Source organism: Molothrus aeneus, unplaced genomic scaffold, assembly GCF_037042795.1.
Source record: "Molothrus aeneus isolate 106 unplaced genomic scaffold, BPBGC_Maene_1.0 scaffold_270, whole genome shotgun sequence".
NCBI lineage: Eukaryota > Metazoa > Chordata > Aves > Passeriformes > Icteridae > Molothrus > Molothrus aeneus.
Window position 1 is genome coordinate 78,317 of NW_027098934.1, and position 19,685 is coordinate 98,001.

The 19,685-nt window shown below is 51.2% G+C and overlaps 2 long non-coding RNA genes across 2 annotated transcripts; both read right to left on the reverse strand.

Moving 5' to 3' along the window:
* Positions 1-13,940: 13,940 nt before the first annotated feature.
* Positions 13,941-15,014, reverse strand: LOC136569836 (uncharacterized). Its single transcript, XR_010785466.1, has 2 exons — positions 14,940-15,014; positions 13,941-14,668 (listed from the first exon to the last, which is right to left on the reverse strand). It is a non-coding gene; the product is annotated as an uncharacterized lncRNA (long non-coding RNA).
* Positions 15,015-15,521: 507 nt separating this feature from the next.
* On the reverse strand, positions 15,522-16,595 carry LOC136569835 (uncharacterized). Its single transcript, XR_010785465.1, has 2 exons — positions 16,521-16,595; positions 15,522-16,249 (listed from the first exon to the last, which is right to left on the reverse strand). It is a non-coding gene; the product is annotated as an uncharacterized lncRNA (long non-coding RNA).
* Positions 16,596-19,685: the final 3,090 nt, after the last annotated feature.

Below are 19,685 nucleotides of genomic sequence, written 5' to 3' on the forward strand. Positions count from 1 at the left end.
AGTGTGGGCAGCCTTCAGACTTAGAGAAAACAGTACTTTACCACTCTCCTGCCTTTTCCATGGTTATTCTATTGGAAAAGAACGAGTTTTGGACAACTACCTTTCATTCTTGCCAAACTCTTTGCAGACCTGCGTGCAAGCTTTAGAACAAGATTTTGGATGTTTTCTTTCCTGGCAGAGTTTCTCCTTGCAAGATATGGTGGAAAAGCTTTTGGCTGAGTGTAGAGCGGCAAGACACGCAGAAGACGCAGATACGCAGCTCTCCGAAGCTAAGTGCCGGTCCCGGGCTTCTTTCGGCACAAACCGCTCTCAGGAGCTCCCTGCGCTCGCCACAATGCTCTGTGTGCGAAGAAGCCGCTTCTTCGCCTGCGGGAGAATCGGCGAGCGGCAGCTTCCCAAAGGCGAAGATGCAAGCTGCAGCACACAGGCACAGTGTGGGCAGCATTCAGACTTAGAGAAAACAGTACTTTACCACTCTCCTGCCTTTTCCATGGTTATTCTATTGGAAAAGAACGAGTTTTGGACAACTACCTTTCATTCTTGCCAAACTCTTTGCAGACCCCCGTGCAAGCTTTAGAACAAGATTTTGGATGTTTTCTTTCCTGGCAGAGTTTCTCCTTGCAAGATATGGTGGAAAAGCTTTTGGCTGAGTGTAGAGCGGCAAGACACGCAGAAGACGCAGATACGCAGCTCTCCGAAGCTAAGTGCCGGTCCCGGGCTTCTTTCGGCACAAACCGCTCTCAGGAGCTCCCTGCGCTCGCCACAATGCTCTGTGTGCGAAGAAGCCGCTTCTTCGCCTCCGGGAGAATCGGCGAGCGGCAGCTTCCCAAAGGCGAAGATGCAAGCTGCAGCACACAGGCACAGTGTGGGCAGCCTTCAGACTTAGAGAAAACAGTACTTTACCACTCTCCTGCCTTTTCCATGGTTATTCTATTGGAAAAGAACGAGTTTTGGACAACTACCTTTCATTCTTGCCAAACTCTTTGCAGACCCCCGTGCAAGCTTTAGAACAAGATTTTGGATGTTTTCTTTCCTGGCAGAGTTTCTCCTTGCAAGATATGGTGGAAAAGCTTTTGGCTGAGTGTAGAGCGGCAAGACACGCAGAAGACGCATATACGCAGCTCTCCGAAGCTAAGTGCCGGTCCCGGGCTTCTTTCGGCACAAACCGCTCTCAGGAGCTCCCTGCGCTCGCCACAATGCTCTGTGTGCGAAGAAGCCGCTTCTTCGCCTCCGGGAGAATCGGCGAGCGGCAGCTTCCCAAAGGCGAAGATGCAAGCTGCAGCACACAGGCACAGTGTGGGCAGCCTTCAGACTTAGAGAAAACAGTACTTTACCACTCTCCTGCCTTTTCCATGGTTATTCTATTGGAAAAGAACGAGTTTTGGACAACTACCTTTCATTCTTGCCAAACTCTTTGCAGACCCCCGTGCAAGCTTTAGAACAAGATTTTGGATGTTTTCTTTCCTGGCAGAGTTTCTCCTTGCAAGATATGGTGGAAAAGCTTTTTGCTGAGTGTAGAGCGGCAAGACACGCAGAAGACGCAGATACGCAGCTCTCCGAAGCTAAGTGCCGGTCCCGGGCTTCTTTCGGCACAAACCGCTCTCAGGAGCTCCCTGCGCTCGCCACAATGCTCTGTGTGCGAAGAAGCCGCTTCTTCGCCTCCGGGAGAATCGGCGAGCGGCAGCTTCCCAAAGGCGAAGATGCAAGCTGCAGCACACAGGCACAGTGTGGGCAGCCTTCAGACTTAGAGAAAACAGTACTTTACCACTCTCCTGCCTTTTCCATGGTTATTCTATTGGAAAAGAACGAGTTTTGGACAACTACCTTTCATTCTTGCCAAACTCTTTGCAGACCCCCGTGCAAGCTTTAGAACAAGATTTTGGATGTTTTCTTTCCTGGCAGAGTTTCTCCTTGCAAGATATGCTGGAAAAGCTTTTGGCTGAGTGTAGAGCGGCAAGACACGCAGAAGACGCAGATACGCAGCTCTCCGAAGCTAAGTGCCGGTCCCGGGCTTCTTTCGGCACAAACCGCTCTCAGGAGCTCCCTGCGCTCGCCACAATGCTCTGTGTGCGAAGAAGCCGCTTCTTCGCCTCCGGGAGAATCGGCGAGCGGCAGCTTCCCAAAGGCGAAGATGCAAGCTGCAGCACACAGGCACAGTGTGGGCAGCCTTCAGACTTAGAGAAAACAGTACTTTACCACTCTCCTGCCTTTTCCATGGTTATTCTATTGGAAAAGAACGAGTTTTGGACAACTACCTTTCATTCTTGCCAAACTCTTTGCAGACCCCCGTGCAAGCTTTAGAACAAGATTTTGGATGTTTTCTTTCCTGGCAGAGTTTCTCTTTGCAAGATATGGTGGAAGAGCTTTTTGCTGAGTGTAGAGCGGCAAGACACGCAGAAGACGCAGATACGCAGCTCTCCGAAGCTAAGTGCCGGTCCCGGGCTTCTTTCGGCACAAACCGCTCTCAGGAGCTCCCTGCGCTCGCCACAATGCTCTGTGTGCGAAGAAGCCGCTTCTTCGCCTCCGGGAGAATCGGCGAGCGGCAGCTTCCCAAAGGCGAAGATGCAAGCTGCAGCACACAGGCACAGTGTGGGCAGCCTTCAGACTTAGAGAAAACAGTACTTTACCACTCTCCTGCCTTTTCCATGGTTATTCTATTGGAAAAGAACGAGTTTTGGACAACTACCTTTCATTCTTGCCAAACTCTTTGCAGACCCCCGTGCAAGCTTTAGAACAAGATTTTGGATGTTTTCTTTCCTGGCAGAGTTTCTCCTTGCAAGATATGCTGGAAAAGCTTTTGGCTGAGTGTAGAGCGGCAAGACACACAGAAGACGCAGATACGCAGCTCTCCGAAGCTAAGTGCCGGTCCCGGGCTTCTTTCGGCACAAACCGCTCTCAGGAGCTCCCTGCGCTCGCCACAATGCTCTGTGTGCGAAGAAGCCGCTTCTTCGCCTGCAGGAGAATCGGCGAGCGGCAGCTTCCCAAAGGCGAAGATGCAAGCTGCAGCACACAGGCACAGTGTGGGCAGCATTCAGACTTAGAGAAAACAGTACTTTACCACTCTCCTGCCTTTTCCATGGTTATTCTATTGGAAAAGAACGAGTTTTGGACAACTACCTTTCATTCTTGCCAAACTCTTTGCAGACCCCCGTGCAAGCTTTAGAACAAGATTTTGGATGTTTTCTTTCCTGGCAGAGTTTCTCCTTGCAAGATATGGTGGAAAAGCTTTTGGCTGAGTGTAGAGCGGCAAGACACGCAGAAGACGCAGATACGCAGCTCTCCGAAGCTAAGTGCCGGTCCCGGGCTTCTTTCGGCACAAACCGCTCTCAGGAGCTCCCTGCGCTCGCCACAATGCTCTGTGTGCGAAGAAGCCGCTTCTTCGCCTCCGGGAGAATCGGCGAGCGGCAGCTTCCCAAAGGCGAAGATGCAAGCTGCAGCACACAGGCACAGTGTGGGCAGCCTTCAGACTTAGAGAAAACAGTACTTTACCACTCTCCTGCCTTTTCCATGGTTATTCTATTGGAAAAGAACGAGTTTTGGACAACTACCTTTCATTCTTGCCAAACTCTTTGCAGACCCCCGTGCAAGCTTTAGAACAAGATTTTGGATGTTTTCTTTCCTGGCAGAGTTTCTCCTTGCAAGATATGGTGGAAAAGCTTTTGGCTGAGTGTAGAGCGGCAAGACACGCAGAAGACGCAGATACGCAGCTCTCCGAAGCTAAGTGCCGGTCCCGGGCTTCTTTCGGCACAAACCGCTCTCAGGAGCTCCCTGCGCTCGCCACAATGCTCTGTGTGCGAAGAAGCCGCTTCTTCGCCTCCGGGAGAATCGGCAAGCGGCAGCTTCCCAAAGGCGAAGATGCAAGCTGCAGCACACAGGCACAGTGTGGGCAGCCTTCAGACTTAGAGAAAACAGTACTTTACCACTCTCCTGCCTTTTCCATGGTTATTCTATTGGAAAAGAACGAGTTTTGGACAACTACCTTTCATTCTTGCCAAACTCTTTGCAGACCCCCGTGCAAGCTTTAGAACAAGATTTTGGATGTTTTCTTTCCTGGCAGAGTTTCTCCTTGCAAGATATGGTGGAAAAGCTTTTGGCTGAGTGTAGAGCGGCAAGACACGCAGAAGACGCAGATACGCAGCTCTCCGAAGCTAAGTGCCGGTCCCGGGCTTCTTTCGGCACAAACCGCTCTCAGGAGCTCCCTGCACTCGCCACAATGCTCTGTGTGCGAAGAAGCCGCTTCTTCGCCTCCGGGAGAATCGGCGAGCGGCAGCTTCCCAAAGGCGAAGATGCAAGCTGCAGCACACAGGCACAGTGTGGGCAGCATTCAGACTTAGAGAAAACAGTACTTTACCACTCTCCTGCCTTTTCCATGGTTATTCTATTGGAAAAGAACGAGTTTTGGACAACTACCTTTCATTCTTGCCAAACTCTTTGCAGACCCCCGTGCAAGCTTTAGAACAAGATTTTGGATGTTTTCTTTCCTGGCAGAGTTTCTCCTTGCAAGATATGGTGGAAAAGCTTTTGGCTGAGTGTAGAGCGGCAAGACACGCAGAAGACGCAGATACGCAGCTCTCCGAAGCTAAGTGCCGGTCCCGGGCTTCTTTCGGCACAAACCGCTCTCAGGAGCTCCCTGCGCTCGCCACAATGCTCTGTGTGCGAAGAAGCCGCTTCTTCGCCTCCGGGAGAATCGGCGAGCGGCAGCTTCCCAAAGGCGAAGATGCAAGCTGCAGCACACAGGCACAGTGTGGGCAGCCTTCAGACTTAGAGAAAACAGTACTTTACCACTCTCCTGCCTTTTCCATGGTTATTCTATTGGAAAAGAACGAGTTTTGGACAACTACCTTTCATTCTTGCCAAACTCTTTGCAGACCCCCGTGCAAGCTTTAGAACAAGATTTTGGATGTTTTCTTTCCTGGCAGAGTTTCTCCTTGCAAGATATGGTGGAAAAGCTTTTGGCTGAGTGTAGAGCGGCAAGACACGCAGAAGACGCAGATACGCAGCTCTCCGAAGCTAAGTGCCGGTCCCGGGCTTCTTTCGGCACAAACCGCTCTCAGGAGCTCCCTGCGCTCGCCACAATGCTCTGTGTGCGAAGAAGCCGCTTCTTCGCCTCCGGGAGAATCGGCGAGCGGCAGCTTCCCAAAGGCGAAGATGCAAGCTGCAGCACACAGGCACAGTGTGGGCAGCATTCAGACTTAGAGAAAACAGTACTTTACCACTCTCCTGCCTTTTCCATGGTTATTCTATTGGAAAAGAACGAGTTTTGGACAACTACCTTTCATTCTTGCCAAACTCTTTGCAGACCCCCGTGCAAGCTTTAGAACAAGATTTTGGATGTTTTCTTTCCTGGCAGAGTTTCTCCTTGCAAGATATGGTGGAAAAGCTTTTGGCTGAGTGTAGAGCGGCAAGACACGCAGAAGACGCAGATACGCAGCTCTCCGAAGCTAAGTGCCGGTCCCGGGCTTCTTTCGGCACAAACCGCTCTCAGGAGCTCCCTGCGCTCGCCACAATGCTCTGTGTGCGAAGAAGCCGCTTCTTCGCCTGCAGGAGAATCGGCGAGCGGCAGCTTCCCAAAGGCGAAGATGCAAGCTGCAGCACACAGGCACAGTGTGGGCAGCATTCAGACTTAGAGAAAACAGTACTTTACCACTCTCCTGCCTTTTCCATGGTTATTCTATTGGAAAAGAACGAGTTTTGGACAACTACCTTTCATTCTTGCCAAACTCTTTGCAGACCCCCGTGCAAGCTTTAGAACAAGATTTTGGATGTTTTCTTTCCTGGCAGAGTTTCTCCTTGCAAGATATGGTGGAAAAGCTTTTTGCTGAGTGTAGAGCGGCAAGACACGCAGAAGACGCAGATACGCAGCTCTCCGAAGCTAAGTGCCGGTCCCGGGCTTCTTTCGGCACAAACCGCTCTCAGGAGCTCCCTGCGCTCGCCACAATGCTCTGTGTGCGAAGAAGCCGCTTCTTCGCCTGCGGGAGAATCGGCGAGCGGCAGCTTCCCAAAGGCGAAGATGCAAGCTGCAGCACACAGGCACAGTGTGGGCAGCCTTCAGACTTAGAGAAAACAGTACTTTACCACTCTCCTGCCTTTTCCATGGTTATTCTATTGGAAAAGAACGAGTTTTGGACAACTACCTTTCATTCTTGCCAAACTCTTTGCAGACCCCCGTGCAAGCTTTAGAACAAGATTTTGGATGTTTTCTTTCCTGGCAGAGTTTCTCCTTGCAAGATATGGTGGAAAAGCTTTTGGCTGAGTGTAGAGCGGCAAGACACGCAGAAGACGCAGATACGCAGCTCTCCGAAGCTAAGTGCCGGTCCCGGGCTTCTTTCGGCACAAACCGCTCTCAGGAGCTCCCTGCGCTCGCCACAATGCTCTGTGTGCGAAGAAGCCGCTTCTTCGCCTGCGGGAGAATCGGCGAGCGGCAGCTTCCCAAAGGCGAAGATGCAAGCTGCAGCACACAGGCACAGTGTGGGCAGCATTCAGACTTAGAGAAAACAGTACTTTACCACTCTCCTGCCTTTTCCATGGTTATTCTATTGGAAAAGAACGAGTTTTGGACAACTACCTTTCATTCTTGCCAAACTCTTTGCAGACCCCCGTGCAAGCTTTAGAACAAGATTTTGGATGTTTTCTTTCCTGGCAGAGTTTCTCTTTGCAAGATATGGTGGAAGAGCTTTTTGCTGAGTGTAGAGCGGCAAGACACGCAGAAGACGCAGATACGCAGCTCTCCGAAGCTAAGTGCCGGTCCCGGGCTTCTTTCGGCACAAACCGCTCTCAGGAGCTCCCTGCGCTCGCCACAATGCTCTGTGTGCGAAGAAGCCGCTTCTTCGCCTGCGGGAGAATCGGCGAGCGGCAGCTTCCCAAAGGCGAAGATGCAAGCTGCAGCACACAGGCACAGTGTGGGCAGCCTTCAGACTTAGAGAAAACAGTACTTTACCACTCTCCTGCCTTTTCCATGGTTATTCTATTGGAAAAGAACGAGTTTTGGACAACTACCTTTCATTCTTGCCAAACTCTTTGCAGACCCCCGTGCAAGCTTTAGAACAAGATTTTGGATGTTTTCTTTCCTGGCAGAGTTTCTCCTTGCAAGATATGCTGGAAAAGCTTTTGGCTGAGTGTAGAGCGGCAAGACACACAGAAGACGCAGATACGCAGCTCTCCGAAGCTAAGTGCCGGTCCCGGGCTTCTTTCGGCACAAACCGCTCTCAGGAGCTCCCTGCGCTCGCCACAATGCTCTGTGTGCGAAGAAGCCGCTTCTTCGCCTCCGGGAGAATCGGCGAGCGGCAGCTTCCCAAAGGCGAAGATGCAAGCTGCAGCACACAGGCACAGTGTGGGCAGCATTCAGACTTAGAGAAAACAGTACTTTACCACTCTCCTGCCTTTTCCATGGTTATTCTATTGGAAAAGAACGAGTTTTGGACAACTACCTTTCATTCTTGCCAAACTCTTTGCAGACCCCCGTGCAAGCTTTAGAACAAGATTTTGGATGTTTTCTTTCCTGGCAGAGTTTCTCCTTGCAAGATATGGTGGAAAAGCTTTTTGCTGAGTGTAGAGCGGCAAGACACGCAGAAGACGCAGATACGCAGCTCTCCGAAGCTAAGTGCCGGTCCCGGGCTTCTTTCGGCACAAACCGCTCTCAGGAGCTCCCTGCGCTCGCCACAATGCTCTGTGTGCGAAGAAGCCGCTTCTTCGCCTGCGGGAGAATCGGCGAGCGGCAGCTTCCCAAAGGCGAAGATGCAAGCTGCAGCACACAGGCACAGTGTGGGCAGCCTTCAGACTTAGAGAAAACAGTACTTTACCACTCTCCTGCCTTTTCCATGGTTATTCTATTGGAAAAGAACGAGTTTTGGACAACTACCTTTCATTCTTGCCAAACTCTTTGCAGACCCCCGTGCAAGCTTTAGAACAAGATTTTGGATGTTTTCTTTCCTGGCAGAGTTTCTCCTTGCAAGATATGGTGGAAAAGCTTTTGGCTGAGTGTAGAGCGGCAAGACACGCAGAAGACGCAGATACGCAGCTCTCCGAAGCTAAGTGCCGGTCCCGGGCTTCTTTCGGCACAAACCGCTCTCAGGAGCTCCCTGCGCTCGCCACAATGCTCTGTGTGCGAAGAAGCCGCTTCTTCGCCTGCGGGAGAATCGGCGAGCGGCAGCTTCCCAAAGGCGAAGATGCAAGCTGCAGCACACAGGCACAGTGTGGGCAGCATTCAGACTTAGAGAAAACAGTACTTTACCACTCTCCTGCCTTTTCCATGGTTATTCTATTGGAAAAGAACGAGTTTTGGACAACTACCTTTCATTCTTGCCAAACTCTTTGCAGACCCCCGTGAAAGCTTAAAAACAAGATTTTGGATGTTTTCTTTCCTGGCAGAGTTTCTCCTTGCAAGATATGCTGGAAAAGCTTTTTGCTGAGTGTAGAGCGGCAAGACACGCAGAAGACGCAGATACGCAGCTCTCCGAAGCTAAGTGCCGGTCCCGGGCTTCTTTCGGCACAAACCGCTCTCAGGAGCTCCCTGCGCTCGCCACAATGCTCTGTGTGCGAAGAAGCCGCTTCTTCGCCTCCGGGAGAATCGGCGAGCGGCAGCTTCCCAAAGGCGAAGATGCAAGCTGCGGCACACAGGCACAGTGTGGGCAGCCTTCAGACTTAGAGAAAACAGTACTTTACCACTCTCCTGCCTTTTCCATGGTTATTCTATTGGAAAAGAACGAGTTTTGGACAACTACCTTTCATTCTTGCCAAACTCTTTGCAGACCCCCGTGCAAGCTTTAGAACAAGATTTTGGATGTTTTCTTTCCTGGCAGAGTTTCTCCTTGCAAGATATGGTGGAAAAGCTTTTTGCTGAGTGTAGAGCGGCAAGACACGCAGAAGACGCAGATACGCAGCTCTCCGAAGCTAAGTGCCGGTCCCGGGCTTCTTTCGGCACAAACCGCTCTCAGGAGCTCCCTGCGCTCGCCACAATGCTCTGTGTGCGAAGAAGCCGCTTCTTCGCCTGCGGGAGAATCGGCGAGCGGCAGCTTCCCAAAGGCGAAGATGCAAGCTGCAGCACGCAGGCACAGTGTGGGCAGCCTTCAGACTTAGAGAAAACAGTACTTTACCACTCTCCTGCCTTTTCCATGGTTATTCTATTGGAAAAGAACGAGTTTTGGACAACTACCTTTCATTCTTGCCAAACTCTTTGCAGACCCCCGTGCAAGCTTTAGAACAAGATTTTGGATGTTTTCTTTCCTGGCAGAGTTTCTCCTTGCAAGATATGGTGGAAAAGCTTTTGGCTGAGTGTAGAGCGGCAAGACACGCAGAAGACGCAGATACGCAGCTCTCCGAAGCTAAGTGCCGGTCCCGGGCTTCTTTCGGCACAAACCGCTCTCAGGAGCTCCCTGCGCTCGCCACAATGCTCTGTGTGCGAAGAAGCCGCTTCTTCGCCTCCGGGAGAATCGGCGAGCGGCAGCTTCCCAAAGGCGAAGATGCAAGCTGCAGCACACAGGCACAGTGTGGGCAGCATTCAGACTTAGAGAAAACAGTACTTTACCACTCTCCTGCCTTTTCCATGGTTATTCTATTGGAAAAGAACGAGTTTTGGACAACTACCTTTCATTCTTGCCAAACTCTTTGCAGACCCCCGTGCAAGCTTTAGAACAAGATTTTGGATGTTTTCTTTCCTGGCAGAGTTTCTCCTTGCAAGATATGGTGGAAAAGCTTTTTGCTGAGTGTAGAGCGGCAAGACACGCAGAAGACGCAGATACGCAGCTCTCCGAAGCTAAGTGCCGGTCCCGGGCTTCTTTCGGCACAAACCGCTCTCAGGAGCTCCCTGCGCTCGCCACAATGCTCTGTGTGCGAAGAAGCCGCTTCTTCGCCTCCGGGAGAATCGGCGAGCGGCAGCTTCCCAAAGGCGAAGATGCAAGCTGCAGCACACAGGCACAGTGTGGGCAGCCTTCAGACTTAGAGAAAACAGTACTTTACCACTCTCCTGCCTTTTCCATGGTTATTCTATTGGAAAAGAACGAGTTTTGGACAACTACCTTTCATTCTTGCCAAACTCTTTGCAGACCCCCGTGCAAGCTTTAGAACAAGATTTTGGATGTTTTCTTTCCTGGCAGAGTTTCTCCTTGCAAGATATGGTGGAAAAGCTTTTGGCTGAGTGTAGAGCGGCAAGACACGCAGAAGACGCAGATACGCAGCTCTCCGAAGCTAAGTGCCGGTCCCGGGCTTCTTTCGGCACAAACCGCTCTCAGGAGCTCCCTGCGCTCGCCACAATGCTCTGTGTGCGAAGAAGCCGCTTCTTCGCCTCCGGGAGAATCGGCGAGCGGCAGCTTCCCAAAGGCGAAGATGCAAGCTGCAGCACACAGGCACAGTGTGGGCAGCCTTCAGACTTAGAGAAAACAGTACTTTACCACTCTCCTGCCTTTTCCATGGTTATTCTATTGGAAAAGAACGAGTTTTGGACAACTACCTTTCATTCTTGCCAAACTCTTTGCAGACCCCCGTGAAAGCTTAAAAACAAGATTTTGGATGTTTTCTTTCCTGGCAGAGTTTCTCCTTGCAAGATATGCTGGAAAAGCTTTTTGCTGAGTGTAGAGCGGCAAGACACGCAGAAGACGCAGATACGCAGCTCTCCGAAGCTAAGTGCCGGTCCCGGGCTTCTTTCGGCACAAACCGCTCTCAGGAGCTCCCTGCGCTCGCCACAATGCTCTGTGTGCGAAGAAGCCGCTTCTTCGCCTCCGGGAGAATCGGCGAGCGGCAGCTTCCCAAAGGCGAAGATGCAAGCTGCGGCACACAGGCACAGTGTGGGCAGCCTTCAGACTTAGAGAAAACAGTACTTTACCACTCTCCTGCCTTTTCCATGGTTATTCTATTGGAAAAGAACGAGTTTTGGACAACTACCTTTCATTCTTGCCAAACTCTTTGCAGACCCCCGTGCAAGCTTTAGAACAAGATTTTGGATGTTTTCTTTCCTGGCAGAGTTTCTCCTTGCAAGATATGGTGGAAAAGCTTTTGGCTGAGTGTAGAGCGGCAAGACACGCAGAAGACGCAGATACGCAGCTCTCCGAAGCTAAGTGCCGGTCCCGGGCTTCTTTCGGCACAAACCGCTCTCAGGAGCTCCCTGCGCTCGCCACAATGCTCTGTGTGCGAAGAAGCCGCTTCTTCGCCTGCGGGAGAATCGGCGAGCGGCAGCTTCCCAAAGGCGAAGATGCAAGCTGCAGCACGCAGGCACAGTGTGGGCAGCCTTCAGACTTAGAGAAAACAGTACTTTACCACTCTCCTGCCTTTTCCATGGTTATTCTATTGGAAAAGAACGAGTTTTGGACAACTACCTTTCATTCTTGCCAAACTCTTTGCAGACCCCCGTGCAAGCTTTAGAACAAGATTTTGGATGTTTTCTTTCCTGGCAGAGTTTCTCCTTGCAAGATATGGTGGAATAGCTTTTGGCTGAGTGTAGAGCGGCAAGACACGCAGAAGACGCAGATACGCAGCTCTCCGAAGCTAAGTGCCGGTCCCGGGCTTCTTTCGGCACAAACCGCTCTCAGGAGCTCCCTGCGCTCGCCACAATGCTCTGTGTGCGAAGAAGCCGCTTCTTCGCCTGCGGGAGAATCGGCGAGCGGCAGCTTCCCAAAGGCGAAGATGCAAGCTGCAGCACACAGGCACAGTGTGGGCAGCCTTCAGACTTAGAGAAAACAGTACTTTACCACTCTCCTGCCTTTTCCATGGTTATTCTATTGGAAAAGAACGAGTTTTGGACAACTACCTTTCATTCTTGCCAAACTCTTTGCAGACCCCCGTGCAAGCTTTAGAACAAGATTTTGGATGTTTTCTTTCCTGGCAGAGTTTCTCCTTGCAAGATATGGTGGAAAAGCTTTTGGCTGAGTGTAGAGCGGCAAGACACGCAGAAGACACAGATACGCAGCTCTCCGAAGCTAAGTGCCGGTCCCGGGCTTCTTTCGGCACAAACCGCTCTCAGGAGCTCCCTGCGCTCGCCACAATGCTCTGTGTGCGAAGAAGCCGCTTCTTCGCCTCCGGGAGAATCGGCGAGCGGCAGCTTCCCAAAGGCGAAGATGCAAGCTGCAGCACGCGGGCACAGTGTGGGCAGCCTTCAGACTTAGAGAAAACAGTACTTTACCACTCTCCTGCCTTTTCCATGGTTATTCTATTGGAAAAGAACGAGTTTTGGACAACTACCTTTCATTCTTGCCAAACTCTTTGCAGACCCCCGTGCAAGCTTTAGAACAAGATTTTGGATGTTTTCTTTCCTGGCAGAGTTTCTCCTTGCAAGATATGGTGGAAAAGCATTTTGCTGAGTGTAGAGCGGCAAGACACGCAGAAGACGCAGATACGCAGCTCTCCGAAGCTAAGTGCCGGTCCCGGGCTTCTTTCGGCACAAACCGCTCTCAGGAGCTCCCTGCGCTCGCCACAATGCTCTGTGTGCGAAGAAGCCGCTTCTTCGCCTGCGGGAGAATCGGCGAGCGGCAGCTTCCCAAAGGCGAAGATGCAAGCTGCAGCACACAGGCACAGTGTGGGCAGCATTCAGACTTAGAGAAAACAGTACTTTACCACTCTCCTGCCTTTTCCATGGTTATTCTATTGGAAAAGAACGAGTTTTGGACAACTACCTTTCATTCTTGCCAAACTCTTTGCAGACCCCCGTGCAAGTTTAGAACAAGATTTTGGATGTTTTCTTTCCTGGCAGAGTTTCTCCTTGCAAGATATGGTGGAAAAGCTTTTGGCTGAGTGTAGAGCGGCAAGACACGCAGAAGACGCAGATACGCAGCTCTCCGAAGCTAAGTGCCGGTCCCGGGCTTCTTTCGGCACAAACCGCTCTCAGGAGCTCCCTGCGCTCGCCACAATGCTCTGTGTGCAAAGAAGCCGCTTCTTCGCCTCCGGGAGAATCGGCGAGCGGCAGCTTCCCAAAGGCGAAGATGCAAGCTGCAGCACACAGGCACAGTGTGGGCAGCCTTCAGACTTAGAGAAAACAGTACTTTACCACTCTCCTGCCTTTTCCATGGTTATTCTATTGGAAAAGAACGAGTTTTGGACAACTACCTTTCATTCTTGCCAAACTCTTTGCAGACCTGCGTGCAAGCTTTAGAACAAGATTTTGGATGTTTTCTGTCCTGGCAGAGTTTCTCCTTGCAAGATATGGTGGAAAAGCTTTTGGCTGAGTGTAGAGCGGCAAGACACGCAGAAGACGCAGATACGCAGCTCTCCGAAGCTAAGTGCCGGTCCCGGGCTTCTTTCGGCACAAACCGCTCTCAGGAGCTCCCTGCGCTCGCCACAATGCTCTGTGTGCGAAGAAGCCGCTTCTTCGCCTCCGGGAGAATCGGCGAGCGGCAGCTTCCCAAAGGCGAAGATGCAAGCTGCAGCACGCAGGCACAGTGTGGGCAGCCTTCAGACTTAGAGAAAACAGTACTTTACCACTCTCCTACCTTTTCCATGGTTATTCTATTGGAAAAGAACGAGTTTTGGACAACTACCTTTCATTCTTGCCAAACTCTTTGCAGACCCCCGTGCAAGCTTTAGAACAAGATTTTGGATGTTTTCTTTCCTGGCAGAGTTTCTCCTTGCAAGATATGGTGGAAAAGCTTTTGGCTGAGTGTAGAGCGGCAAGACACACAGAAGACGCAGATACGCAGCTCTCTGAAGCTAAGTGCCGGTCCCGGGCTTCTTTCGGCACAAACCGCTCTCAGGAGCTCCCTGCGCTCGCCACAATGCTCTGTGTGCGAAGAAGCCGCTTCTTCGCCTCCGGGAGAATCGGCGAGCGGCAGCTTCCCAAAGGCGAAGATGCAAGCTGCGGCACACAGGCACAGTGTGGGCAGCCTTCAGACTTAGAGAAAACAGTACTTTACCACTTGTCATGGTTTGACACTGGCACAATGCCAGTGCCCCCATGAAGATACTTTCTCCCTGGTTTCTGCTGTGAGATGTGACCAGGAATAAGCAAAGCAGGCTCTTACTTAGGAAAGAAAAGAACCAGAACTTTATTAACTACTCTACAACTACAAATAAAAAGGAACACACACATACAGGGAAAATGAAAACTTCACAAATGCATTTCCTCTTCCCCCCACCAAATTTCCAACACAATACATTTGGTTCCTCAAATCACCAACTCTCGGTCCAGTACCACCTTTTAGACAATCAATCTTCAGTTCATCAAGAGGAGAGGAGTCTTTCTTGTACCATGGGCTTCCCCTGGAAACACAGCTGAAGCCTCGTGTGTTTCTGTGTCACTCGTGGCACCGCCCGGAGTACATCTGCCGTCGTGACTTTTCCTTTCCATGTCCAGTGCTCTCACCACTGAACACGGACCAGAACTGCTTCTAGGGTTGTCTTTTAAGGATGCTCTGTCCTGATCCAAAAAAGGCACAGTCTCTCCTTTGGGACACCTGTCCCCACAATCTCTCCTTTTGGGACACCTGTCCCCCCCATATTTTTTCACCCCCTGGGGCCGAGGGGCACCAACACTGAACCCTCTTGGTTCTGAGGCCATTGCCTCCCCCTAGAATGCAGTCTCTGTATCACAAGGAACATGGTTCTGTCCATGGCTATACAAAAAGAGTCCAGCAAAAGCCACTCCATCATCTCTTCCCACTAGGATTCTTCTCTATTCTTCTACTATCTCTCACTCGCCCAGGCCTCTCTCACACTGGCCCATTTCTTTCCTCATCTTCCACTCTATCTTCTAGGAGAGGTCAATGATCTGTAAAGTTCTCATTCTCTAAAAAAGGGTTAAAAGCTCCTACAAGCGGCCGGCTGAACCCCCCCCCTCTTCTCCGTCCCAGCCGTGCTGCCGGCACAGGCCCATGTTTATCAAGCTTCAAGGTTACAGTCTCAGGCAGCGGCTCTCTTTCTTTCTCTCCCTCTATGTCTCTCAGGGGGGGCTGCCCGATGGCTCCCGGTGTCTCTCTCTCTTTCTCTCTCTTCCACCCTTCCACCCCCGGGCTCAGGCCTACCTCTCTCGGCCTCATGGCTTTCCCCTCCCCCTGCCCAGCCAGCAGCTGGGCCGGGGGAGAGACCCGAACTCTTTCCCGCCAGAAACCCAAGAAGACCCTCCCAGGGGAGAGCTCTGCTTTTAACTCCGTGTTCTCAGAGGCGTGTCCATGTCTCAATGGTCAGGTTAAATGCCAATATTAAAGTCTGAATATCCATTGGCCCAAAACACAGCATCCCAAAAAACACATTTCCTGTCAAACCACCACATTCCACCCTTCGCCTCTGAGAACACACTTTCTAAAATTATTAACAAAATTACAAAACACTTCAACACTTCTACAAAACAAGAAAACTTTCATCTCCAGATTTTACTATGCATCTACTTTAACTCAATACATGCTTTGTTCTTATTCTTCTTTGGTCTCATCTCACAGCTTTACTCACAACTTTATCTTATCATTCCCCCAAGGTTCGATTCCCGGTCAGGGAACCAAAAAATGTCATGGTTTGACACTGGCACAATGCCAGTGCCCCCATGAAGATACTTTCTCCCTGGTTTCTGCTGTGAGATGTGACCAGGAATAAGCAAAGCAGGCTCTTACTTAGGAAAGAAAAGAACCAGAACTTTATTAACTACTCTACAACTACAAATAAAAAGGAACACACACATACAGGGAAAATGAAAACTTCACAAATGCATTTCCTCTTCCCCCCACCAAATTTCCAACACAATACATTTGGTTCCTCAAATCACCAACTCTCGGTCCAGTACCACCTTTTAGACAATCAATCTTCAGTTCATCAAGAGGAGAGGAGTCTTTCTTGTACCATGGGCTTCCCCTGGAAACACAGCTGAAGCCTCGTGTGTTTCTGTGTCACTCGTGGCACCGCCCGGAGTACATCTGCCGTCGTGACTTTTCCTTTCCATGTCCAGTGCTCTCACCACTGAACACGGACCAGAACTGCTTCTAGGGTTGTCTTTTAAGGATGCTCTGTCCTGATCCAAAAAAGGCACAGTCTCTCCTTTGGGACACCTGTCCCCACAATCTCTCCTTTTGGGACACCTGTCCCCCCCATATTTTTTCACCCCCTGGGGCCGAGGGGCACCAACACTGAACCCTCTTGGTTCTGAGGCCATTGCCTCCCCCTAGAATGCAGTCTCTGTATCACAAGGAACATGGTTCTGTCCATGGCTATACAAAAAGAGTCCAGCAAAAGCCACTCCATCATCTCTTCCCACTAGGATTCTTCTCTATTCTTCTACTATCTCTCACTCGCCCAGGCCTCTCTCACACTGGCCCATTTCTTTCCTCATCTTCCACTCTATCTTCTAGGAGAGGTCAATGATCTGTAAAGTTCTCATTCTCTAAAAAAGGGTTAAAAGCTCCTACAAGCGGCCGGCTGAACCCCCCCCCTCTTCTCCGTCCCAGCCGTGCTGCCGGCACAGGCCCATGTTTATCAAGCTTCAAGGTTACAGTCTCAGGCAGCGGCTCTCTTTCTTTCTCTCCCTCTGTGTCTCTCAGGGGGGGCTGCCCGATGGCTCCCGGTGTCTCTCTCTCTTTCTCTCTCTTCCACCCTTCCACCCCCGGGCTCAGGCCTACCTCTCTCGGCCTCATGGCTTTCCCCTCCCCCTGCCCAGCCAGCAGCTGGGCCGGGGGAGAGACCCGAACTCTTTCCCGCCGGAAACCCAAGAAGACCCTCCCAGGGGAGAGCTCTGCTTTTAACTCCGTGTTCTCAGAGGCGTGTCCATGTCTCAATGGTCAGGTTAAATGCCAATATTAAAGTCTGAATATCCATTGGCCCAAAACACAGCATCCCAAAAAACACATTTCCTGTCAAACCACCACACCACTCTCCTGCCTTTTCCATGGTTATTCTATTGGAAAAGAACGAGTTTTGGACAACTACCTTTCATTCTTGCCAAACTCTTTGCAGACCCCCGTGCAAGCTTTAGAACAAGATTTTGGATGTTTTCTTTCCTGGCAGAGTTTCTCCTTGCAAGATATGGTGGAAAAGCTTTTGGCTGAGTGTAGAGCGGCAAGACACGCAGAAGACGCAGATACGCAGCTCTCCGAAGCTAAGTGCCGGTCCCGGGCTTCTTTCGGCACAAACCGCTCTCAGGAGCTCCCTGCGCTCGCCACAATGCTCTGTGTGCGAAGAAGCCGCTTCTTCGCCTGCGGGAGAATCGGCGAGCGGCAGCTTCCCAAAGGCGAAGATGCAAGCTGCAGCACGCAGGCACAGTGTGGGCAGCCTTCAGACTTAGAGAAAACAGTACTTTACCACTCTCCTGCCTTTTCCATGGTTATTCTATTGGAAAAGAACGAGTTTTGGACAACTACCTTTCATTCTTGCCAAACTCTTTGCAGACCCCCGTGCAAGCTTTAGAACAAGATTTTGGATGTTTTCTTTCCTGGCAGAGTTTCTCCTTGCAAGATATGGTGGAAAAGCTTTTGGCTGAGTGTAGAGCGGCAAGACACGCAGAAGACGCAGATACGCAGCTCTCCGAAGCTAAGTGCCGGTCCCGGGCTTCTTTCGGCACAAACCGCTCTCAGGAGCTCCCTGCGCTCGCCACAATGCTCTGTGTGCGAAGAAGCCGCTTCTTCGCCTCCGGGAGAATCGGCGAGCGGCAGCTTCCCAAAGGCGAAGATGCAAGCTGCGGCACACAGGCACAGTGTGGGCAGCATTCAGACTTAGAGAAAACAGTACTTTACCACTCTCCTGCCTTTTCCATGGTTATTCTATTGGAAAAGAACGAGTTTTGGACAACTACCTTTCATTCTTGCCAAACTCTTTGCAGACCCCCGTGCAAGCTTTAGAACAAGATTTTGGATGTTTTCTTTCCTGGCAGAGTTTCTCCTTGCAAGATATGGTGGAAAAGCTTTTGGCTGAGTGTAGAGCGGCAAGACACGCAGAAGACGCAGATACGCAGCTCTCCGAAGCTAAGTGCCGGTCCCGGGCTTCTTTCGGCACAAACCGCTCTCAGGAGCTCCCTGCGCTCGCCACAATGCTCTGTGTGCGAAGAAGCCGCTTCTTCGCCTCCGGGAGAATCGGCGAGCGGCAGCTTCCCAAAGGCGAAGATGCAAGCTGCAGCACACAGGCACAGTGTGGGCAGCCTTCAGACTTAGAGAAAACAGTACTTTACCACTCTCCTGCCTTTTCCATGGTTATTCTATTGGAAAAGAACGAGTTTTGGACAACTACCTTTCATTCTTGCCAAACTCTTTGCAGACCCCCGTGCAAGCTTTAGAACAAGATTTTGGATGTTTTCTTTCCTGGCAGAGTTTCTCCTTGCAAGATATGGTGGAAAAGCTTTTTGCTGAGTGTAGAGCGGCAAGACACGCAGAAGACGCAGATACGCAGCTCTCCGAAGCTAAGTGCCGGTCCCGGGCTTCTTTCGGCACAAACCGCTCTCAGGAGCTCCCTGCGCTCGCCACAATGCTCTGTGTGCGAAGAAGCCGCTTCTTCGCTTCCGGGAGAATCGGCGAGCGGCAGCTTCCCAAAGGCGAAGATGCAAGCTGCAGCACGCAGGCACAGTGTGGGCAGCCTTCAGACTTAGAGAAAACAGTACTTTACCACTCTCCTGCCTTTTCCATGGTTATTCTATTGGAAAAGAACGAGTTTTGGACAACTACCTTTCATTCTTGCCAAACTCTTTGCAGACCCCCGTGCAAGCTTTAGAACAAGATTTTGGATGTTTTCTTTCCTGGCAGAGTTTCTCCTTGCAAGATATGGTGGAAAAGCTTTTGGCTGAGTGTAGAGCGGCAAGACACGCAGAAGACGCAGATACGCAGCTCTCCGAAGCTAAGTGCCGGTCCCGGGCTTCTTTCGGCACAAACCGCTCTCAGGAGCTCCCTGCGCTCGCCACAATGCTCTGTGTGCGAAGAAGCCGCTTCTTCGCCTCCGGGAGAATCGGCGAGCGGCAGCTTCCCAAAGGCGAAGATGCAAGCTGCAGCACACAGGCACAGTGTGGGCAGCATTCAGACTTAGAGAAAACAGTACTTTACCACTCTCCTGCCTTTTCCATGGTTATTCTATTGGAAAAGAACGAGTTTTGGACAACTACCTTTCATTCTTGCCAAACTCTTTGCAGACCCCCGTGCAAGCTTTAGAACAAGATTTTGGATGTTTTCTGTCCTGGCAGAGTTTCTCCTTGCAAGATATGGTGGAAAAGCTTTTGGCTGAGTGTAGAGCGGCAAGACACGCAGAAGACGCAGATACGCAGCTCTCCGAAGCTAAGTGCCGGTCCCGGGCTTCTTTCGGCACAAACCGCTCTCAGGAGCTCCCTGAGCTCGCCACAATGCTCTGTGTGCGAAGAAGCCGCTTCTTCGCCTGCGGGAGAATCGGCGAGCGGCAGCTTCCCAAAGGCGAAGATGCAAGCTGCAACACACAGGCACAGTGTGGGCAGCCTTCAGACTTAGAGAAAACAGTACTTTACCACTCTCCTGCCTTTTCCATGGTTATTCTATTGGAAAAGAACGAGTTTTGGACAACTACCTTTCATTCTTGCCAAACTCTTTGCAGACCCCCGTGCAAGCTTTAGAACAAGATTTTGGATGTTTTCTTTCCTGGCAGAGTTTCTCCTTGCAAGATATGGTGGAAAAGCTTTTGGCTGAGTGTAGAGCGGCAAGACACGCAGAAGACGCAGATACGCAGCTCTCCGAAGCTAAGTGCCGGTCCCGGGCTTCTTTCGGCACAAACCGCTCTCAGGAGCTCCCTGCGCTCGCCACAATGCTCTGTGTGCGAAGAAGCCGCTTCTTCGCCTCCGG